The sequence below is a fragment of the Bos indicus genome, chromosome 4, assembly GCF_029378745.1.
Source record: "Bos indicus isolate NIAB-ARS_2022 breed Sahiwal x Tharparkar chromosome 4, NIAB-ARS_B.indTharparkar_mat_pri_1.0, whole genome shotgun sequence".
Lineage (NCBI taxonomy): Eukaryota > Metazoa > Chordata > Mammalia > Artiodactyla > Bovidae > Bos > Bos indicus.
In genome coordinates this window covers 87,021,617-87,044,905 of record NC_091763.1, presented here as the reverse complement: position 1 = coordinate 87,044,905, position 23,289 = coordinate 87,021,617, and positions in this window count along the sequence as shown.

The following is a 23,289-nucleotide window of genomic DNA, read 5'->3' as shown; positions in this document are numbered from 1 at the left end:
TCTATATATGTATATGTAATACATATACACCCTTATGGCAGAAAGTGAAGAGGAACTAAAAAGCCTCTTGATGAAAGTGAAAGAGGAGAGTGAAAAAGTTGGCTTAAAGCTCAACATTCAGAAAACGAAGATCATGGCATCTGGTCCCATCACTTCATGGGAAATAGATGGGGAAACAGTGGAAACAGTGTCAGACTTTATTTTTTTGGGCTCCAAAATCACTGCAGATGGTGACTGCAGCCATGAAATTAAAAGACGCTTACTCCTTGGAAGAAAAGTTATGATCAACCTAGATAGCATATTGAAAAGCAGAGACATTATTCTGCCAACAAAGGTCTGTCTAGTCAAGGCTATGGTTTTTCCTGTGGTCGTGTATGGATGTGAGAGTTGGACTGTGAAGAAAGCTAAGCGCCGAAGAATTGGTGCTTTTGAAGTGTGGTGTTGGAGAAGACTCTTGAGAGTCCCTTGGACTGCAAGGAGGTCCAACCAGTCCATTCTGAAGGAGATCAGCCCTGGGATTTCTTTGGAAGGAATGATGCTAAAGCTGAAACTCCAGTACTTTGGCCACCTCATGCGAAGAGTTGACTCATTGGAAAAGACTCTGATGCTGGGAGGGATTGGGGGCAGGAGGAGAAGGGGACGCCAGAGGATGAGATGGCTGGATGGCATCACTGACGCGATGGACGTGAGTCTCAGTAAACTCCGGGAGTTGGTGATGGACAGGGAGGCCTGGCATGCTGCGATTCATGGGGTCACAAAGAGTTGGACGTGACTGAGTGACTGAACTGAACTGAACTGAATACATATATAATTTAATGTATTTGTTGTTGCTTAGTTGTGTCATACTCTTTGTAACCCTATGGGCTGTGGCCCATCAGGCTCCTTCTGTCCATGGAATTCTCCAGACAAAAATACTCAAGTGGGTTGCCATTTCCTTCTCCAGGGGATCTTCCCAACTCAGGGATCAAACCCACATCTCCTGCTTTGGCAGGCGGATTCTTTACCGAGTCACATGGGAAACCCAATTTAATATATACAGTATAATAATTTAATAATATGTTACATAAGCATATATAAAATATATAGTTTTTACCAGTTAGATTGTTGTTTTGCTGGAGAACAGGACTTCTGAACTCTTTATTCCCACATTCTGAAAGTTCTAAACAGCTATTTTTTGTCTTTCTCAAGATATTTCTCCAGTACATCAAAGGTGAAATAATTACACCTAAATTGTCTGCCACATCCTTTCTCATTTGCTCCATAACTCCCACACTGGTGTTCTCTTAGCCTCTTCAACACGAAGACAAACATGATAACTCTCCGGTATGGGAGGGTCCTCAAAAAATTAACAGAGCTACCGTGTGATCCAGCAATCCCACTTCTGGGTATATGTCTAAAGGAAATGGAAACTACTATCACAAAAAAAATTTGCACTCCTGTGTCCATTGCAATATTATTCCCAACAGCCAAGATATAGAAACAACCTAAGTGTCCATCAATAGATGAATGAATAAAGAAGATCTTATATATATGTGCATATGTGTGAATATTACTCAGCCCTGAAAGAAGGAAACTCTGTCATTTGCAATGGCATGAATGAAGCCAGAGGACAATATGCTAAATGAAATAATCCAGTCAAGGAAAGATGAATACTGTATGATATCATTTATCTGTGGAATCTGAAAAAAAAGAAAAATTTGAACTCATAGTAACAGAGAGGAGAATGGTGATTACCAAGGCTATAAAGTGAGTGGAAAATGGAAATGCTGGTCAAAGGGTACACACTTTCAGTTATAAGATACAATAAGTTCTGGAGACATAACATACAGTGGGATGATTATAGTTAGTGTATTACATTCTTGAAATTTACTAAGTGAGTTGATCTCACCTGTTCTTACCACACACAAAAAGAATTACTATATCAGGTGATAGACATGTGAGTTAGCTTGATTGCAGAGATCATGTCACAATGTATATGTTTATCAAAACATGATGTTGTATAACCTAAATATGTATGATTTTATTTGTTAATCATACCTTTATAAAGTGGAAGGAAAAAAGTCTCAGACTCATAGTCAATGATGGACATCGCCAGTGCTTTCAAGAAATATCCAGTTTCTCAGAAGTGGATGAAAATAGGAAGTTCCAAATTGCAACTTTTCAAAAGCAGCCAAGTAGTTTCTTACTATCCTTCTATTTGTGACACTAAACTACAGACGTATTGATAACTTCCTTGGTGGGGGATCCAGGATAGGGAGAGCTCAGTGGTTGACACCCCTCAAGCTTGCATCCAGCCTGCTTAAAATCTTAGCCTTAAGACCTTTCAATCCTGCTGTTCTCTCAACCCTCATCCCCTGCCATAGTCAAAATACAAGTCTACCTGGTCAATTTGCTCTTCCACAAAGTCATCCTCATCCTTCAAGCCATTCGTCAATTCCAGCGATCTTCTTCAGCCAGATCCTCAGCATTTCACAGCCAGCATGACTTCAGCCACATGCTTGTCAGCATTTTCAGCATCTTAGTCCCCTTCTATTTCATTGTACCCCCACTTCAAGCCTCAACCTTGAATCAATTCATATTCCTGTTTTCTCTCTTACTGCACAGTTTGCTAAAGTGCTGCTAAAGAAAACCACAAAACTGAGTGGATTAATGCCACGGTACACAACCGGTTTCAATTTCAGCTGGGGAGTTCCACCTCCCTGAAGGCAAAGTAGCTACATAAATTATTTGGAAATTTTCTGCATGAGAGATTTATTTTTCCCCATTTATTTATTTATTTAGTCTCATATATATATATACACATACACATATATATATATGTATCAGTATAGGCTGACAGATGTTTATTTTATACTTTGGGTTATAATAAAACACCACTTTATTTTTTGCTCAGATTGTCTCAGCTGTGGCCATTGGAACTTCTTTCAGTTGGCTCCTGGGTCCTTTTGACACATAATCCCATTATTGTCAGTGTGTGTATGTGTGTGTGTATGCCTGTGTGTGTGTGTATTTGAGTACTTTCTTACAGTGGCACTGCAAGATGTCCCAGACATTAGCTAGGACTTCTAGAACATTACTGAAGAAGAATGGTAAAACAAAACATCCTTGCCTTGTTCCCAGTTTTAGGGGTAAAGCATCCAGTTGCTCATCAGTAGATTTGATGTTAGCTGTAGATTTATTAAAGATAGTACTTATCAGGTTGAGTAAGTTCTTCTCTATTCCTAGTTTGCTGAGAGTTATTACTAACTGGTGTTTGATACTGCCAAATGCTCCTTCTGCATTAACTGGTATGATCACATAATTTTCTCAGACTATTGACATGGTGGATTGCAGGGGCTTCTCAGGTGGCTCAGTGGTAAAGAATCCAGCTGCCAATACAGGAGGTGCAAGAGACATGGGTTTGACCCCTGGGTCAGGAAGATCCGCTGGAAGAGGAAGTGGCAACCCACTCCAGTATTCTTGCCTGGGAAATCCCATGGACAGAGGAGCCTTGTGGACTACAGTCCATGGGGTTGCAAAGAGTCACACCTGACTGAACACACACTCATGCATGGTGGATTACATTAATTGATTTTTTAATGTTGGATCAGCCTTAGATACTTGGACTAAGTCCCACTTGGCTGTAGTGTGTAATTCTTTCTAAACATTATTGGTTTTATGCAAATATAAATAAAAATATCTCTTCCATTAAGGGATCTTATAGTCAATTAGGGAGAAATAAGCAGGTATACTCTTAAATATAATGCAAGCTGGAGCATAGCAAGTATTCTAAAAGAAGGGGAAATTCTCCATGTTTTTAATGGAGGGAAAGATCACATCTGGTTTGGAGGAGTTCAAAGACCCTGCTGTGTAAAGTATGGCTAATGTAGAATCAGAAATTGAGACCTGGGAGAAACTTTTGGATCATCTAATTCAAACCCTTTCTTTTTCTTACAAATGAAGTTGTACATTGTCTCTCTCTCTCCCCCTAAATAAAGAGATGGAATCTGATCTCACTTACCCCATCTCTATGTCAGTAAGTTTTCCTCTGCCTCACACAGCCACCCGCTTAAATAGGTAACATAAATCTTGACTTTTAAGTAGCCTATTTAGAAAATAAGCATGGCTGTTCCTTTGAATTTCCTCATTCCTTTCATAAAAAGAAAACTGGAGGCACTAGGTGAGTATGGAATTGCCTAATTCTGCAATTGAGTAACTCAGTCGTGTTCTCTGGCCTCAGACCTATGAAACCAAACAAAGAAAACATAATCCCCTTCTGCTACAATCTGTAGCTCCCCAGCTCCTCCCCGAGGGAAGGAGGTGATGCCCTGGTCGACGCAGCCATTACTGTGTGTTTTTTGCACCAACTTGCCTTGAACATGTAAGTTAGTTCTTTTTTTTTCTAGACTTGGGCCAACTTTTTCCCCACAAAAAATCTACAGAGACACTTAAGTTGAAGTTCACCTGTGTTTAATGTTTGCAATTTAAAGAGGTGAAGTTCACTTTGCCCTAAGGACATTTTTAATAAGGAATTTCTTTATTCTGAGAAGTATATGTTTAAAGACTGTTCAAAATGAAAACAGCCTGTATCTTACTTGCTTTACAGCATTGCCAAAAATGGGGTTCTCCCTATGAGAGCCGTGTGCAGTAGTAGATGGATATTTTTCATTTTGGTATTTTTGATAAATATCATCTTGATATTTCTCATCTCATTCCATCTCACATAGAGAATTAATTTTCCTGAAAGAGCAATGATAACACTGAAGATGATAACAACAATCGTGTCTAATATTTATACTTAACCTTACAATGTGTCCAGTACTTTGTGGAGATGATTTTATTGAATCCTCTCAACCACCCCCATGAATTAGGAATTGTTAATATCATCCCCATTTTGGAGAGGGGGTAATTTTGCCTTATATAAGTAATTTGCCCAAGGTGGCAGAGTTAGGAAGAGGCTCAGACAATGTTTTAGTTGCAGTGTATCTGACACAAAGCCTTCAGGTTTTGCTACAGTGCTCTAATAGTCCATTGCCACTTATGGTTATCCCTTATCAGCCCAAGTCCTTGGACAACACCCATTTCCCCTCCCCCAACACGCTCACTCACTCACTCACCTCCATGGCTTCTGTGGCTTCCAGTTATCGTGACATTCAAATTCCTCCACAAAGTGCCTGCTCTATAACTGCTTCCACAGGAGAAGCCTTCAATCCCACCAAAGAAGTCACTTCCTGCCCCCCTCATGAAGTTTCACCTTTGTTCAAACAGCTGCCTTCGGCCTCCATGCTCCCCCCACTTCCTTCACCCTCGCCTCCTTACCGCCTGTCTACATTCTAGCTGGGTCAGCACAAAAGAAAAATTTCCAAGGATGGAGAGAAGCTAGGCAGTGGGTGGCTGAGCCCAAGGTGAAATAAAATAATGTTTTCTTATATTGATTTACCAATGTTTGTCTTTTTAATTTCTGGAGAGCCTCAACTGCATGCAAAAATGTTAATAGGAGTTGAAGGTCTCTTATTCATACAGTTCCAATCTATTCTGCAAATATAAAGCGGTGAAAATGATTCGGATGTGAATAATCCCCCCCCCCAAACCTTTACTTATTGAAATGGAGCAGAGCTAATTACCAGGTTGGAGAATCTGCATCCACACAATTTGCCAGTCTCACAAACATAATTTTCTTTAGAATGAACAGAAAATATTTGCTCTTTTAAAAGCTGTTGTGAATGGTGGGACTGTGTTCTTTCTGTCTGCAGAAATGTGGCTGCACCATTCACTGCTGTTACTCCTCAGAGCAAGGGATTTCTCTCCCTACCCCTTGCCTGTCCAGCACCGTGGGGCTCAGCATATGTTAAACTCCTATCTATATTCATCTCAGCGTCGTGATCTGTGTGTTCTGCTGGTCATCGTGTCCACTGGGGAACGTTAGTGTGATCATGGTAGTTTGGGTATTTGTCATTTCTTCCTGCAAGATGACTTCACGTTCATACTCAAGTTGGGAGGATAAAGATAACCTGTCACAACTCAGGGGTTTATTTAACCACTTAACTTTTTTTATTTCGCTGAGAGTGGGAGGAAATTTTCATTGGAGCTGCTCTGTAAAGGGGGTGGAATGAACGTTTTTTGTCTATGAGCCTTAGGAACCATCTGGAATACACATGAGATTCGTTTTCTGTCATTGTCTCTCCCAACCATGAGGCTGTTGTTCCAGGTGTGTGAAGTGCCTGTAAGGCTTATGTTTAATACTTGATTTTCATTATGCCCAACAGCTTGGCCCTTTATTCTCTGAGGGATGTGTTTTCAATACCACGGGAGATTTCTTTATACCCAATCAAATGAATCTTTACAAACAGCTCAACTGGTGTAAAGTCGCAGGTGGGCTTAAGGGATCTACAAGAGCAAGGTTGATGTGTAGGCCCAGGGGGCATTCAAATGTGGCTTTATATTCAAGGCATTTTGAATTTCTCTGTTCTGGTTTTCTAGGAAAACAAGCACTCCTCCTCCTGAAACTAAACAAGCCATGCCAGGGTTTCTTGAAACTTGTGTTGGAAAAAGAAGCAGCAGGGCACATATGAGATACACAGGAAAGTGAATGAGGATGCTGGGGGAGACAAAGATGTTGTCTGTAGAGGCATTTCTAGAAATGGATGAGATTTTTGTGTTGTTCAGAATTAACACATTCTCTATTTTAAGACTTTTTTTTTTTGACGTGGACAATTTTTAAAGTCTGTTACAATATTGTTTCTGTGTTATGCTTTGCTTTTTGGCCTCAAGGCATGTGAGATCTTAGATCTGACCAGGGATGGAACATGCACGCCCGCCATTGGAAGGCAAAGTCTTAACAACTTGACTGTCGGGGAAGTTCGCACATTATCTTTAAGATAGAAAAAAAATCAGTAAACAAAATAAATGAACACAGCTACATATGACAATAGCCATAAATGACAATTCACTCATAGGTGAATTTTTGGAGTATAATTTTAAGTGAAAAGTACCCAGAGATTACATCTTGCATGACACCTTTAAATAATCCTTTTCATTGTGACATATAATACACTAAAAATGAGTAAAGAGATCATTTTATAAGTTTTAAGACAACCAAACAAAACTTTATGCTATTAATAAATACAGTTGAGTTTAATATAATTATATCAAAAAGGAAGACAACAATGAACTCAAGTTTCAAGGTGAGAGGCAAGGACACAGGATGGGTGAGGATCTCATGTGGCTGTGAGTTGTCATCATTTAAATTTTCTCTTAGATGGTGATTTCACAATTGTTTATTATATTATTGAAACCAATAAACTGACAAATGAACAATAAATAAATAGGAACTTTTTGCATATCACTGATAGAAGCCTGTTATGAATTTAGGATTATGGTTAGTGCAGTTATCTGCGCTTGATGTCCAAAAAATAATTCTGACAAAGGAAAAGAGGAAAGAAATATATATTTGCCCTTTGAGTAATATACTCCAAGCATGGCTGCTCCCATATTGCACTATGTGTCTTTCCCCCCAGTACTGGACATTAACTATTCACCTTGCCTTTAGATAGATCACTAGAGAACTCTCAATTCCATCAGCAAGCCTTTGGGAAACTACCCTCCTCTTGCAGCAGAAAAGTAGTGAGAAAAAAATTTGTTCTCACATGTTCCAGGCAAAAGCGCCCTCTACTGTCAGGTAGTGGAGTGACAGTCCTGCTGGGACGCTCACCAAGCCCATATTCCAGTAGAGCTCTAGTCGAGGTGTACGTCTTCGCCATCAGAAATAAGAGAACTAAAAAAATAAGTTGAAAGTCTTCCCTGGTGGTTCAGTGGTAAAGAGTCCTCGTGCCAGTGCAGGGGATACAGGGTTGACTCCTGATCTAGGAAGATTCCACATGGCAACCAAGCTTGTGCACCACAACTCCTGAGATAGCGCTCTCGAGCCCGTGAGCGGCAACCACTGATTCTGAGTGTCCTAGAGCCAATACTCCACAGAAGAAGCCACCGCAACGAGAAGCCTGCGAACCACAGCTAGAGAGTAGCCCCCACTCGCCTCAACTAGATAAAGCGTGCATAGCAACAAGGACCTAGCACAGTCATAAATAGAGAAATACTTTTAAAAAGTTTCAAAATTGATAACTTGAGTTTCCAAACAGAACAAACAATCCTCCTTGCCTCCCACAAACTTTCTAAATGTAGAACTTTTAAGCCTGACTTATCTCACTGATTTTTTTAAATCCACTGTTTGCAAGTTGGGTTTCCTGGGAAACAGGCTGACTTGGAGATACTTGAGATGTATTCTTGGGCATAACCTCTATAAAGATGGGAGGGAAGCGGGACTGGCAGAGGGAGAGGTTGGACTGTTAACGCAGTCTAACAGAAGCCTCGCCCGACCCCACTGTGTGCTGTGAAGCTGGGATCAGTCTTCAGAGATGTCCTGAATGGAGGTGAGGGGGCTGAGCCTTCCAACACCCCTTCCCCAGGAGCAGCCCACATCCAAGACTGCTTTTTGGGAGGATTTTCCCGTTGCCACTTTCTTCTGGGCACTTCCTCTCCCTCCAAGTGAGGAGAGAGTGACACTGCCGCCAATTTTTGTCCTGCGTGTATATACTGAGCCAACTCATCTACGACTGCAGCTTGACCTCTTGTCACCTCTGTCCTCAGGGCCTACACTCGCACTCGGCTACACGTGTGAGCTGAGCAGGAAGCACCGTTGCACTAGTAATGGATGTCACAGGCGTCTGGGCCATTGCTGGTACTGTTAACTGTGCCTCTGGCCTTGCTCAGACCCCATCTCTAATGCACCACTTCCATCTAGTTCCCGCTCATTCTCTCCTGCGGATGCCATGGCCTTACTCCAGAACTGTACATGTCTCACATTTCAATTCTCCCACAGCAGCTTGCCATAAATCCACACAACATCTTTTCCATCATGGATTCCTCTAGGACCATAGGGTCTGCTGGGTTATACAGCCCAGTGACAGGGTTGCTTGTCCCACAGCCTAATCCTGCCCCAGGGCCCCTTACTTCTCTGGATCTTATTAAAAGCTGTCAACCTTCCATGTCATTCAGTAAGTGGTTTGGAGCAGCATTTGCAAGTGTGAAATGTGCTGTCTCCAGAACCTAACATGTGGTAATCCTGGCATACCTCAGACCACTAAAATCTTAAACAACTTTTACTGATGTGGCTGACTTCTGAGGCTTCTTAAGGTTTATTTATTTATTGAAATTTATTGAAATTTGGCTATGCTGGATCTTCGTTGCCGTGAGAGAAATTCTCTAGCTGACGCGAGAGGGAGCCACTCTCTAGTTGTGCAGGGGCTGCTCATTGTGGTGGCTTCTCTTGCTGGGGAGCACACAGGCTCCAGGGCGAGCAGGCTTCAGTAGTTGTGGCTCCCGGGCTGTAGAGCTCAGGCTCAACTGTTGTGTCACTTGGGCCTAGTTGCCCCAAGGCATGTGGGGTCTTCCCAGATTAGGGATTGAACTTGTGTTATAACAGATAGATTCCAAACAGGAAAAGGAGTACGTCAAGGCTGTATATTGTCACCCTGCTTATTTAACTTATATGCAGAGTACACCATGAGAAACGCTGGGCTGGATGAAGCACAAGCTGGAATCAAGATTGCCGGGAGAAATATCAATAACCTCAGATACGCAGATGACACCACCCTTATGGCAGAAAGTGAAGAGGAACTCAAAAGCCTCTTGATGAAAGTGAAAGAGGAGAGTGAAAAAGTTGACTTAAAGCTCAACATTCAGAGAACTAAGGTCATGGCATCAGTCCCATCACTTCATGGCAAATAGATGGGGAAACAGTGGAAACAGTGGCTGACTTTATTTTTCTGGGCTCCAAAATCACTGCAGATGGTGACTGCAGCCATGAAATTAAAAGACACTTACTCCTTGGAAGGAAAGTTATGACCAACCTAGACAGCATATTAAAAAGCAGAGACATTACTTTGTCAACAAAGGTCTGTCTAGTAAAAGCTATGGTTTTTCCAGTAGTCATGTATAGATGTGAGAGTTGGACTATAAAGAAAGCTGAGCACTGAAGAATTGATGCTTTTGAACTGTGGTGTTGGAGAAGACTCTTGAGAGTCCCTTGGACTGGAAGGAGATCCAACCAGTCCATCCTAAAGGAAATAAGTCCTGGGTGTTCATTGGAAGGACTGATTTGAAGCTGAAACTCCAATATTTTCGCCACCTGATGCAAAGAGCTGACTCATTTGAAAAGACCCTGATGTTGGGAAAGATTGAAGGCAAGAGGAGAAGGGGATGACAGAGGATGAGATGGCTGCATGGCATCACCAACTTAATAGACATGAGTTTGGGTAAACTCTGGGAGTTGATAATGGACAGGGAGGCCTGGCGTGCTTTGGTTCATGGGGTCACAAAGAGTCGGACATGACTGAGTGACTGAACTGAACTTCCTGCATTGGCAGGCAGATTCTTTACCACTGAGCCACTAAGGAAGTCTCATAAGGTCTATTTTAAATCTTCTGGAATACAGATGCTTTACCCAAACTTTCAACATACTAGCTACTTTTGCTCCTCTGTTTTAGTTATCATGATAACGTTGGTGGAGTGGCCAATGGCATGTCACAAGCGATGTCCAGACCTAGAGCTCTTTTAGAAAACTTTGCAAACAATTCCCCAAAGTGGTTTTACTAATGTTTCACTCACACTTGGTGCTATGTGGAAGGATCAATTGATCCACATTCTCATTAGAATTTGATAAGGGCATACTTTTAGACTTTAGCCATTCTAACAGGTGGGATGTTGTACCTCATTGTGGTTTTAATTTGACTTTATGGTGATTGCAGCCATGAAATTAAAAGATGCTTACTCCTTGGAAGGAAAGTTATGACCAACCTAGATAGCATATTCAAAAGCAGAGACATTACTTTGTCAACAAAGGTCCATCTAGTCAAGGCTATGGTTTTTCCAGTGGTCATGTATGGATGTGAGAGTTGGACTATAAAGAAAGCTAAGGGCAGAAGAGTTGATGCTTTTGAACTGTGGTGTTGGAGAAGACTCTTGAGAGTCCCTTGGACTGCAAGGAGATCCAACCAGTCCATTCTAAAGGAGATCAGTCCTGGGTGTTCTTTGGAAGGAATGATGCTAAAGCTGAAACTCTAGTACTTTGGCCATCTCATGCGAAGAGTTGACTTCATTGGAAAAGACTCTGATGCTGGGAGGGATTGGGGGCAGGAGGAGAAGGGGATGACAGAGGATGAGATGGCTGGATGGCATCACTGACTCAATGGACGTGGTGAATTTGAGTGAACTCCACGAGTTGGTGATGAAAGGGAGGCCTGGCGTGCTGCAATTCAGGGTTGCATAGACTGAGTGACTGAACTGAAATGAACAATTAGTGGGATTCCCTGGTGGCTCAGACGGTAAAGCATCTGCCTACAATGTGGGAGAGCCAGGTTCGATCCCCGGGTCAGGAAGATTCCCCTGGAGAAGAAAATGGCAACCCACTCCAGTACTTTTACCTAGAAAATTCCATGGATGGAAGGAGCCTGGTGGGCTACAGTCCAGGGGGTCACAAAGAGTCAGACACGACTGAGCGACTTCACTTTCACTTTCAGTGATTAGTGATTTGGTTTTTTTGTCTGGCCATGCCACACAGCTTGTGGGGATCTCAGTTCCCCACCAGGGATTGATCCTGGGTGCTCAGTGAAAGCCCTGAGTTCTGATCACTGGACCACCAGGGAATTCCCCTAATAATTAATGATTTTGAGCGCCTTTTCTTGTAATATAGGCTATACCTATATTTTCTATTATCAAGTGTCTATTCAAGTCTTTTGCCCATTTAAAAAAAAGGGGGGATTTTTTTTCTTTTTTTGTTGGTTTGTAGTAGTTGCTAAAAATATAGCAAGGCCATGATTTCTTTTTAAAAGCATATCCCCAGAATACCATGGCCTGATTATTCATTTTTAAAGGTGACTTTGATGAGCTGAACTTTTTTTTATTTAATGAAATCTAAACTATTATTTTTTCTTTTATGATGAATGTTTTTTGAGATTTGAGAAAACTTTTCCCACTACAAATTCATGAAGATATATGCCTATATTTTCTGCTAAAAGCTTTATGGATCTAGCTTTTACATTTAGGTCTATGATCTATCTCAGGTTAATTTTTGTATGTGGCTGCTCAGGGGTAGAGGTCCATTTTTTTACATATGTTTATCCCCTTCCAGAATTATTTGTTAAAAAGACTTCCTTTTCCCATTGAATTGACCATACGTGTGTTTATCTGTTTCTGGACTCTATTCTGTTTCATTGGTGCATTCATTGATGCTTAGGCCAATTAAATATTTAATAAATGTCTTATTTTTGTAGCTTATAAAGCCAGTGAGTCAGGCAGAATAAGTTCTTTACTTTGTCCTTCTTTTAAAATATGGCTTTGGATGTTGTAGGTCCTTTACATTTTCGTATGCATTTTAGAATCAGTATGTATATTTCTGTAAAATTCCTTCCTGGAATTTTGACTGGGATTGCATTGTATTTGGAGAGAGAGGAAATATTATGATATTGAATCCTTCAATCTGTAAATGGGTTATGTCTTTTCATTTGTATATGTCTTCTTTAATTTCTTTCAGCAATGCTTTCTATCAATAGTTTCCAATGTTGGTATATTTTGTGTTGTTTGTTGGATTTATTCCTAGTTATATGGTGTTTTTGATGGACTTGCAAATTGTATTTTTAAAAAGTAATTTTAAAATGTTTTGGATTACAATCTATTTTTGCATCCTGTCCTTTTATTCAACCAAATTAATAAATTCCTTGGTAGTAGTAATTTTTAATAGCATTATTTATTAGCATTTTATTTTATTAGTGGTTTTATTAGTACTTTGGGAAGATACAATTGGGTTTTCTATGTGTATTTGAACATTATTTGAGAGTAGTGGGCTTCTCTGATAGCTCAGTTGGTAAAGAATCTGCCTGTAATGCGAGTGACCTGGATTTGATCCCTGGGTTGGGAAGATCCCCTGGAGAAGGGAAAGGCTACCCGCTCCAGTATTCTGGCCTAGAGAATTCCATGGACAGTCTATGGGTCGAACACGCAAAGAGTCGCAAAGAGTCGAACACGACTGAGCAACTTTCACTCACTGAGAGTAGTGATGATTATGCTTCCTCCTTCTAATATTTATGCCATTCATGTTTCTTTTTTTTTGCTTTGAAACATTGGCTAGAACTTGTACAATATTGAATGGAAGAAGTGAGACCAGACATCTTGCAACATTCCCAGGATTAGTAAAAAAGAGGTTAGTGTTTCATATTATGTATAGCATTAGCATTAGCAATAGTATTTTATGGATGTCCTTTATCAAAAGGAAATCCCCTTATTTTTTTTAATTTTAATTATTACTGGAGCCATAGTTTCTTTACAAGGTTGTGTTAGTTTTTGCTGTACAGCAAAGTGAGTCAGTTATACATATACATATATCCCCTCTTTTTTGGATTTCCTTCCTATTTAGGTTACTACAGAGCACTGAGCAGAGTTCTCTGTGCTATACAGTAGGTTCTCATTAGTTATCTATTTTGTACATATATCGGAGAAGGCAATGGCACCCCACTCCAGTACTCTTGCCTGGAAAATCCCATGGATGGAGGAGCCTGGTAGGCTGCAGTCCATGGGGTCGCTAAGAGTCCCACATGACTGAATGACTTCCCTTTCACTTTTCACTTTGATGCATTGGAGAAGGAAATGGCAACCCACTCCAGTGTTCTTGCCTGGAGAATCCCAGGGACGGGGGAGCCTGATGGGCGGCCGTCTATGGGGTCGCACAGGGTCGGACACGACTGAAGCGATTTAGCAGCAGCAGCAGCAGTAGCGTATATATATGTCAATCCCAGGATCTCCCAGTTCACCCCACTCCTCCTTCCCCTTCTTGGTGTCCATACATTTATTTGTTCTCTACTTCTGTGTCTCTAGGAAATTTCCTTCTCTTTCTAGCATGATTAAGAGTTTTTATCATTAATACATTTTTTCCATCTGTTAAGATATCAAATACTTTCTCACCATCTATTAATATGACAATATGTTTTATCACCTCACAATGTGCCTTCAAATAGCGTTGTATTACCTCGTGAAAAAGTATAATAATACAACTGCTTTTATTCTTTCTCCTGACACATGTTCTCTTATTCTTTTAGGTTTTATTTTTGTATAGTCTATAACCCCAGTACTATCAGTTACTGTTTTTCATAATTAAGCCTTTTAAGTAAATTATATATATACACATATATATTATTTTGTCTTTCCCATCCTCATTCAGTGCTCCATTTGACAGTATTTTCCTTTAGCCTGAGAAACTTCTCTCAGTGTTTCTTGTAAAGGTCCACTGGAGACAAAATTCCTCAGGTGGTCACTAATGAGAATGACTTTATTTCATCTTCATTTTTGAAGGATAATTCTGCTGGAAATGGAATTTTAGGCTAGGAATTTTTTTTCTTGCAGCATTTTAAAGGTTTTTTTTTTTTTTTTTCATTCTCTTTTGGTCCTTTTCACTAGCTTTTTTTATTGTTTCTGATGAGAAATAAGTTATAACCCACATCAGCCATTGTTTTTTTTTTCCTTTTGGCTGATTTTTCAAATCCTCTCTTTATCTCTATTTTTTCAGCAGTTTAACTTATACATGTGTGTGTGTGTGTTTTGTACTCGACTTGTGGTCACTACACTGCCTGGATCCATGATTTGATGTATTTTATGATTTGAGAGAAAAATTACCATTATTTCTTTGAATATTTCTTCTGTTCCTTTTCTTACTCTTTATTTTTGCTGCTCCATTTATATGTATATTTGACTCCATTTATATGTTTATTGTCCCAGACATTTAAGATGTTCTGTTTTATTTTTTACCTTTTTTCTCTTTGCATTTTAATACGAATATTTTTTTATTGATTTATCTTCAAGTTTGGGGCTTCCCTAGTGGCTCAGTGGTAAAGAATCTGCATGCAGTGTAGGGTTGGGAAGATCCCCTGGAGAAGAAAATGGCAACCTACCCCAGTATTCTTGCCTGGAAAACCCCATGGACAGAGGAGCGTGGCAGGCTACAGTCCATGGAGTCACAAGAGTTGGGCTTGATTTAGCCACTAAACCACCACCACCATATTCAAGTTTACTTATTTTTCCTTTGTAGTACGGTGTGCTGTTAAGACTATTTCTTGAATTCTTTTTTAAAAAATTAAATTAATTTACTTTTATTGATGCTTAGTTGACCAATATTGCTTGAATTCTTAATTTGGATTCATATTTTTAATTTCTAGTGATTTTATTTAATTTTTGTTTACAGTTACATCTCTCTTCTAAAATTCTCTGTCTATATATGTATACATAATGTCTTTTATACTACATCTTTTGAACATTTATCATAGTTACTTTAAAATCACTATGTTATAATTATGGGATATTTTAGACCTGAGATATCTCTTAATCTGCTTCTATTCACTGTTTTCCTCTCTTGGCCATGGATGGTATTTTTTTGTTTCTTCTTGTGCCTTACATAGTTTGATTGTATGGTCAGATATCATATACGTGTAAGAGAACAGTAGACATTAAAGTAAATGATATAATGATCCCATCTTTTCTGGCAGGCTACTGGTATAGAACACTAAGGTAATCTCATCCGTAACTGAACTGAATCTCAACTTTGTTGCAGCTTTACATTCAATTCACCTCTGGTTTAAATATCATGGGGGGCAACATCAGAACTTTTCTTCAGCAGTGCTTCGTTTCTGAAAGAAAAGTGAAAGTGTTGATCACTCAGTCATGTCCGACTCTTTGTGGCTCAGCCCACCAGGCTCCCCAGAATCCATGGGGATTCTCCAGGTAAGAATACTGGAGTCAGTAACCATTCCCTTCTCCAGGGGATCTTCCCAACCCAGGGATCAATGTGGGTCTCCTGCACTGCAGTCAGATTCTTTACGTCTGAGTCGCCAAGGCAGCCCCTTTACCAAATATCTGGAGATCTTTGTGCTCTAAAGCCTAGTTGCCGGCTTTTCGGGTTGTTGAAGAGCACTTCAGGAGATATTTCTCTTGGCTCCCCTGCATGTAACCGATCTTTTTGTGTATCATCCCTCTGTACTGGGTGAAAACCTGTAGGAAAATTGGGGTAGGCACAGACTCACTCTTGGCTTGGGATCCTCAGGGTTCCAATCCACACGTGCTGCCACCAGAAGCTTGTTGAAGATTCAATTGGTCACTCTTTACCACTGCCAAGGGTGCCTTCCACCTCTTCCCTCTGCTCTGCAAGAGATGGAAGAAACTCATTACTATGTTTTTTAGTTTACTTTGGTTTCTTTGTGTCGTCAGCTTTCTGGTTGTTAAATAAAGCCATGATTTAGTGTCATGATAAATAAGACCTAATTTAGTGTCATGGCTTTTTCTCGTTTTTTTTTTGCAGAAGGTTAGCTTTTTCAGCTGGTTGACAACAGGGTTGGAACAGGGGTCTCTTGTTACTTTCTGTATTCTAACTGCAAGTGGAAGTCCCTTGCTTTTTGTCCACTATGTCAGCAAGAAAAGGGGAAGATTCAGAAGCTTCTACCTGGTGTTCTTCTCTGCAATCATTTTTATCCTGCATGTCAAAGAATTACCATGTTAGTTCTGTGTGTGTTGTGCTAAGTCGCTTCAGTTGTGTCTGACTCTTTGTGCCCCCATGGACTGTAGCCCACCAGGCTCCTCTATCCATGGACTTTGTCCAGGCAAGAATACTGGAGTGGGTAGCCATTCCCTCCTCCAGGAGATCTTCCTGGCCAAAGGATCAAACCCGTGTCTCTTGAGTGTCCTGCATTGGCAGGCAGATTCTTTACCACTCTGCCACTCTAGCAACTGGGATCTAATGGCACTTCAGATCTCTGAAGATCAGCTTCAACCCAGACCATCTGTCCAAGAGTCCTAGAAAAAAACAAAACAACAAACAAACTGCATTCTCTCTCCTCAGTAAACAATCACCCAAACAACTGGCTATAGGACCCTTTGGGGAAGGATTGGAGGATTTATTATCATGTATACTTGCCAGAATTTTGCAAGGCTCTTTCTCACAACACTTCTCTCTGTCTGTCTCTGGACTACATTATTTTCTCACTCGTTCAAATGACGATAAAATGGAAAATTGCAGGGCACCAAGAGATGCAACATTCTAAAGAGTTTTTCAATCCATTTCTTTCCTGTCAAATAGGATACTAAGCAATGCTGAGATGTTTAACTGCTGCTTCCAGTCTTTTGCCTAAAGGTGGGATTCTGCAATTATTGAAGGATTCCGGGCCATGAGATGACATTATCTCCTCAGAATTGGAGATGAACTACAAGCAGAGGTTCTTGAAACTTCCAACTGAGTCTCTGATGTGTTGAAGTATTGTCTCCCAAAGGAGTGATTATGATCTGTTTTTGTTAACTTTCTCTGGGATGCCAAATTCCAGCAAGTGTTTTATGTAACCCGGAATCTAATCATCACTCATTATTTTTGATACTTTCTATTAAACTAAATGCTAAAGGGAAAGTTTCTCCCTATTGTCCAGAAGAAACAAGAGTAGGTTTGCATAATTTCTAAACAAGCAGGGACTTGTGATAGAAAATTTGCAATATTATATGTTCTCTTCCTTGGCTGAAATATACAGCCTATCTTCTGGGAAGTGAAGGTGTTAGTCACTTAGTCATGTCCAACTCTTTGCGACCCTGTGGACTGGGCTCCTCTGTCCATGGAATTCTCCAGGCAAGAATACTGGAGAGGGTAGCCATTTCCTTCTTCAGGGGATCTTCCCGACCCAGGGATTGAACCCAGGTCTCCTGCATTGCAGGCAGATTCTTTACCATCTGAGCCACCAGGGAAGCCTATCTTCTGGGAAAAGAGCCCACAAAGAGCAACGGATCCTAGTTCCAGTCCCAATCTGTTAATTCCGTCTCCGCCTCTTGAGTGAAATGTAGTTATTTATTGCTTACTGACAAACGTTCATTGAATGCCTACAATCACTCATGCGTTGTCCCAAATATTGGAAATACATTGGTTAAAGGAGATGAAAGCCCCTGATTTCATGGAGATTCCATTCTAATGAGGGGAGGTAGTAAAAAATAAATTAATATGTGAAATGGAATTAAATGTTACAGAGAAAAATAAAGGAAGGACGAAGGGAAATGCTTCTGGATTGGAGTTGGTAGTGGTTTTAATTTTTTTAATTAATTAATTTATTTGATTGCACTGGGTCTTGGTCCCCACATGCTGGGTCTTCACTGTGGTGCCGGACTCTCTAGTAGTATGTGCGATCTTAATGCCCCACCCAGGGCCTGAGCCCGTGTCCGCTGCATTGCAAGGCAGACTCTTAACCATGGGACCACCAGGGATGGCCCTGGTGTTAATTTTAACTAAGCTAGTTAGGAAAGGCCTCTTTTTAAAAGATTACATTAAAGGTGCTTGTGGGAGGATACCCAAAATCTGAAAGCCCCACGGACAGGCATTTTTTCCGAGCATCTCCCACACCTAAGTTAGCAGGAGATTGGGACCAAAATCCAGGTATTAGCATTCCCTGTTCCCTGCTTCATTCAATTATGTGACACTGTTACAAGGACTCATAAGGGATTCACTGAAGCACTGTTTCAAGCAATGTGAAGTAGCTGTAAGCTGTTGGCAAACAGGAGTGGCAAACAAATTAGCCTAACGAGTCCTTATTGATTACCTACTGTTCAGAGAAGATCACCACTTCCCTAGGGATCTCAGAGGAATGCACACTGGATTTTCTGCCTCCAAGAAGCTAACAACATGGGGTGGGGGTGGGGCCAAGGCGCAAACAAATAAAGCAGATGTTCTGAGGATACAATCTGAACAGTGCAGATGCCGAAGGACAGCTAAGGATGCTCTTAGGGCAGTGTCTTTTGCCAAAATTCAAATGACTTTCTTCACAGGCTTGCTGGGAATAAAGAAAATTCTGCTCCTTCACGGTCCTTTCAGCCTCGCTCATGTACATGGATTATCATACTGTCAACAGCATAATCTAATAAGAAGGATGGCACTCTATTGTCTTTTGTTAGCTGGCTGAAACCCAAGGACTGTGGTTATTGAATACAGAAGGGCAGACAGATGGAAGCTTCAAGCTGTCCTGTAATTGCAGAGTAGCCTTCTCTTTGAGAATCCTTTCCAGGACAGCACTATTACCTGCGGTTAAGTTGGATGGTACCTTCTAAAGTAATATGGAATAGGCCTACTGACGCAGTTTAATTGTTACCAATTAGATTAGCAGGAAAACTTATATCAGACACCATGACTTACCTAATTGGGCTACAGAAGTGAAGCTGTCATATTCAGGATAAAAAATAGTTGTTTTCAATGCCAGTTTTTACACTGCATGAAAAAATAGTGGCTGGAAACTGGCATTATATTGCCTCCTTATAGGTTACCGTCTATGGGGTCACACAGAGTCGGACACGACTGAAGTGACTTAGCATAGCATAGCATGCTGTGTACAATGGTGTGGAAAGTAAACCAGCAACTGGAAAGGGTGTTAAAAAGTAGTTTTGATAAAAAGTAGAAAAATTTCAGAAAGTCTAAGAGGGAAATGGCAAACCACTCCAGTGTTCTTGTCTGGAGAATCCCAGGGACAGAGGAGCCTGGTGGACTGCCATCTATGGGGTCGCACAGAGTCGGGCACGACTGAAGCGACTTAGCAGCAGCAGCAGCAGCAAGATGTATCTACTTTGTAGGAAACCTTGCTATTTACTTGATCAAGCAAGTCCATTAAGGCACGATTCAGTCAAACCAGTTGTTTGTCCTTGCATTGTCATAAAAGCTTATAATTAAAATCTTCTGGCGTTTATTTGTCTTGATACCTTGAAAAGGACTCAGTCTCAGTTAAAAAATATTGCTTGAATTTATTTTTACCCTCATTTTAAATATATGCATAAATATGTACATCCATACATACATTTCTATTTACAACAGTTCAAGTTTTATCGCTCATTTAAACATTTCCCATTTCATCCTGTTTAACAAGAATTATCAAAGAAAGAGCATGAGTTGCATTTCAGGTTATGTGAAACATTTGCTGGAAGGTGATAACCTAATTTTGGGGGATTTATGCTTCATTCCATTGCTGACTTTGAGTTCATTTTCCCAAACATTATTGACTGGAGACATTTCAGTATTCACTTACGTAACAAATCACTGACCACAGGCATTAGTTTCTGCAAAAATCCCCCCGTCAATAATGTGTTAACATAAAATAAACTCCGTTACTAAATATGTAACATTTTTTCCCATATTACGTATTTCCCATATTACATATTTCTTAATTGGGAGATTTGTGGTCTACTAGGTTTTCTTGTTATTAAAGTGTTATTAAGGGTCTTCCTTTAGGAGTTTGAATTAATTAACTCCTCAATATCTGATAGTCTTTTAAACACTTAGAAGTGTCAATTAAAGTTAGGAACAGTATTGTTGGATTTTTATTGGAAACTTCATTAAAATTATTTCAAGATGATCTACAACAGATCCCAGAAAAAGCAGCTTCTAATTGAATTCATATCAGAATCCCCTGTGAAAAGGGACTGTCTATGCTTCATGGAATCAGGTACCATCCAAAGACCTGATTTACTTTAATTCTCTACAGGCCTAGAACTTACAGGCAAGCAGAAAGTTCAGTCTCATCACTCCTAAAGTTGTCTTAACGAACCTGGTGAACTGGAATAGAAAGGTCTTTCAGGGACTTCCTTGGTGGTTCAGTGGCTAAGACTCCCTGCTCCCAATGTGGGAGGCCTTGCTCTGATCCCTGGATGGAAGACCCTGTGTGCTACCACTGAGACCTGGCTCAGTCAAATAACTAAATATAAATGAATAAATTTTTTTTTTTTTTAAATTTCTTTCAGCGTCTCCCCTTGAGTCTCTCTCTACTGAGGGAGTTGAAGGAGATGGCCTGGTCACTAAGCCAGGGATAGGTTAGAAGTAGAACTAAGCTGTGTTGTAATTAACAAGTTATAACCAACAAGTTTATCTGTGGTAGGTCACCGTTAGAGAATATGGTGTGAATTGGAAAAAAAACAAAAACCCTGTTGAATATGGTCGAATACGGTGGTGTGCAATCTGTGATTGATTGGAAGAAAACAAAATTATTGCCAAAGATGGTTGGCAATTACCTAGCAACCCTCTCTGGCCTTTATCTCTTGCTCATCCAGACACCTAGAATAGGTGGTACTGGGGGCACAGGACAGGATGGCACTACAGCGATGAAGGAAACTTTAAAGGCTGTGGAGAACAAGCGGTGAGTTTAAAGTAATCCAAAGCACCCAGCACCTAGCTGAGGCTTGAAAGAAGCAGAGCTGTAGTTGTCTGAGGAAATGCAGGTGGACCCAGAGAAAGACTGAGAAATGGAGTCAGGGCCAGGATGGATATAAAGGAACACCCATGAGAGGGATATTCTGGAGTAGGGGTAGATTTTGTTTCTGAATGCAATAACTGAGTGCTGTTATTTGTGTTTTCTCTGAAAGAAAAAAAATTTGTCCTTGGCTGTGCTGGGTCTTCATTGCTGTGTGTGGGTTTTCTCTAGTTGCTGTGAGCAGAGTCTACTCTCTAGCTGTGGTGCATGGGTTTCTCACTGTGGTGGTGTCTCTTGTTGAGGAGCAAGGGTTCTAGGGTGCATGGGCTTCAGGAGTGGTGGCTCACAGCATGTGGAATCTTCCCAGACCAGGGTTCGAATCTGTGTCCCCTACATTGGCAGGTGGATTCTTAACTACTGGACTCCCAGGGAAGTCCAAAGAAGTTCGTTTTCTTCCTAATAAACTTGTGATCATGATGATAGCAGGAATAGTGGATATGTCATTACAGGAGAGACAGGAGTGACCTGTATGCAGGTCAAGAAGCAACAGTGAGAACTGGACATGGAACAACAGACTGGTTCCAAATTAGGAAAGGAGTACATCAAGACTATATATTGTCACCCTGTTTATTTAACTTTTTTGCAGAGTAAATCATGCAAAATGCCAGGCCGGATAAAGCATAGACCGGGATCAAGATTACTGGGAGAAATATCAATAACCTCAGATATGCAGATGACACCACCCTTATGGCAGAAAGTGAAAAAGAACTCAAGAGCCTCTTGATGAAAATGAAAGAGGAGAGTGAAAAAGTTGGCTTAAAGCTCAACATTCAGAAAACTAAGATCATGGCATCTGGTCCTATCACTTCATGGCAAATAGATGGAGAAACATTGGAAACAGTGGCAGACTTTATTTTGGGGGGCCACAAAATCACTGCAGATGGTGACTGCAGCCATGAAATTAAAAGATGCTTACTCCTTGGAAGGAAAGTTATGACCAACCTAGATAGCATATTAAAAAGCAGAGACATTACTTTGCCAAAAAAGGTCCATCTAGTCAAAACTATGGATTTTCCAGTAGTCATGTATGGATGTGAGAGCTGGACCATAAAGAAAGCTGAGTGCAGAAGAATTGATGCTTTTGAACTGTGGTATTGGAGAAGACTCTTGAGAGTCCCTTGGACTGGAAGGAGATCCAACCAGTCCATTCTGAAGGAGATCAGCCCTGGGATTTCTTTGGAAGTACTGATGCTAAAGCTGAAACTCCAATCCTTTGGCCACCTGATGTGAAGAACTGACTCATTTGAAAAGACCCTGATGCTGGGAAAGATTGAAAGTAGGAGGAAAAGGGGATGACAGAGGATGAGGTGGTTGGATGGCATCACTGACTCAATGGACGTGAGTCTGAGTAAGCTCCAGGAGTTGGAGATAGACAAGGAGGCCTAGCATGCTGCAGTCCATGGGGTCGCAAAGAGTCAGACATGACTAAGTGACTGAACTGAACAGAATCTTTAATGTCTATAATAATATGATCATCTCTGTTTCCCATATGACAAAACAGGCACAGAGAGGTTATATAATTCATCCATCATCATAGAGCTAAGGGTGGTAAATTGCAGAGTCAGGATTAGATTCCCAAAAGTCTGCTTTCAAACTCCAAGCTCTTAGCCACTATATTACCCTGCTACCAAGCAGCAAGAAGCAGATGTGGGGTGAGAAGGTGAAGGCAGTGGATATATGCTAGGAGGAGGGCAATAGGGAATGTGTCAGATTATCTATCTAACATATAGATTATTTTAGAAACATGGCTTACATTGGCTCATATTTTTCAGATCCTCCCACTCAAGTCATACCTGTGCCAGCAGTGCTAAGATTATGTTAAAGAATAGGTTTTGTGTGTGTGTGTGTGTGTAGTGTTTCAGATAGCATCTTCACATCCAATTTCCTGAGCTGTCCCTTCAACAGTTCAAATGAAAGAAGTAAACTATCACTTGAAAAGGATGTATTATATAAAATGTAT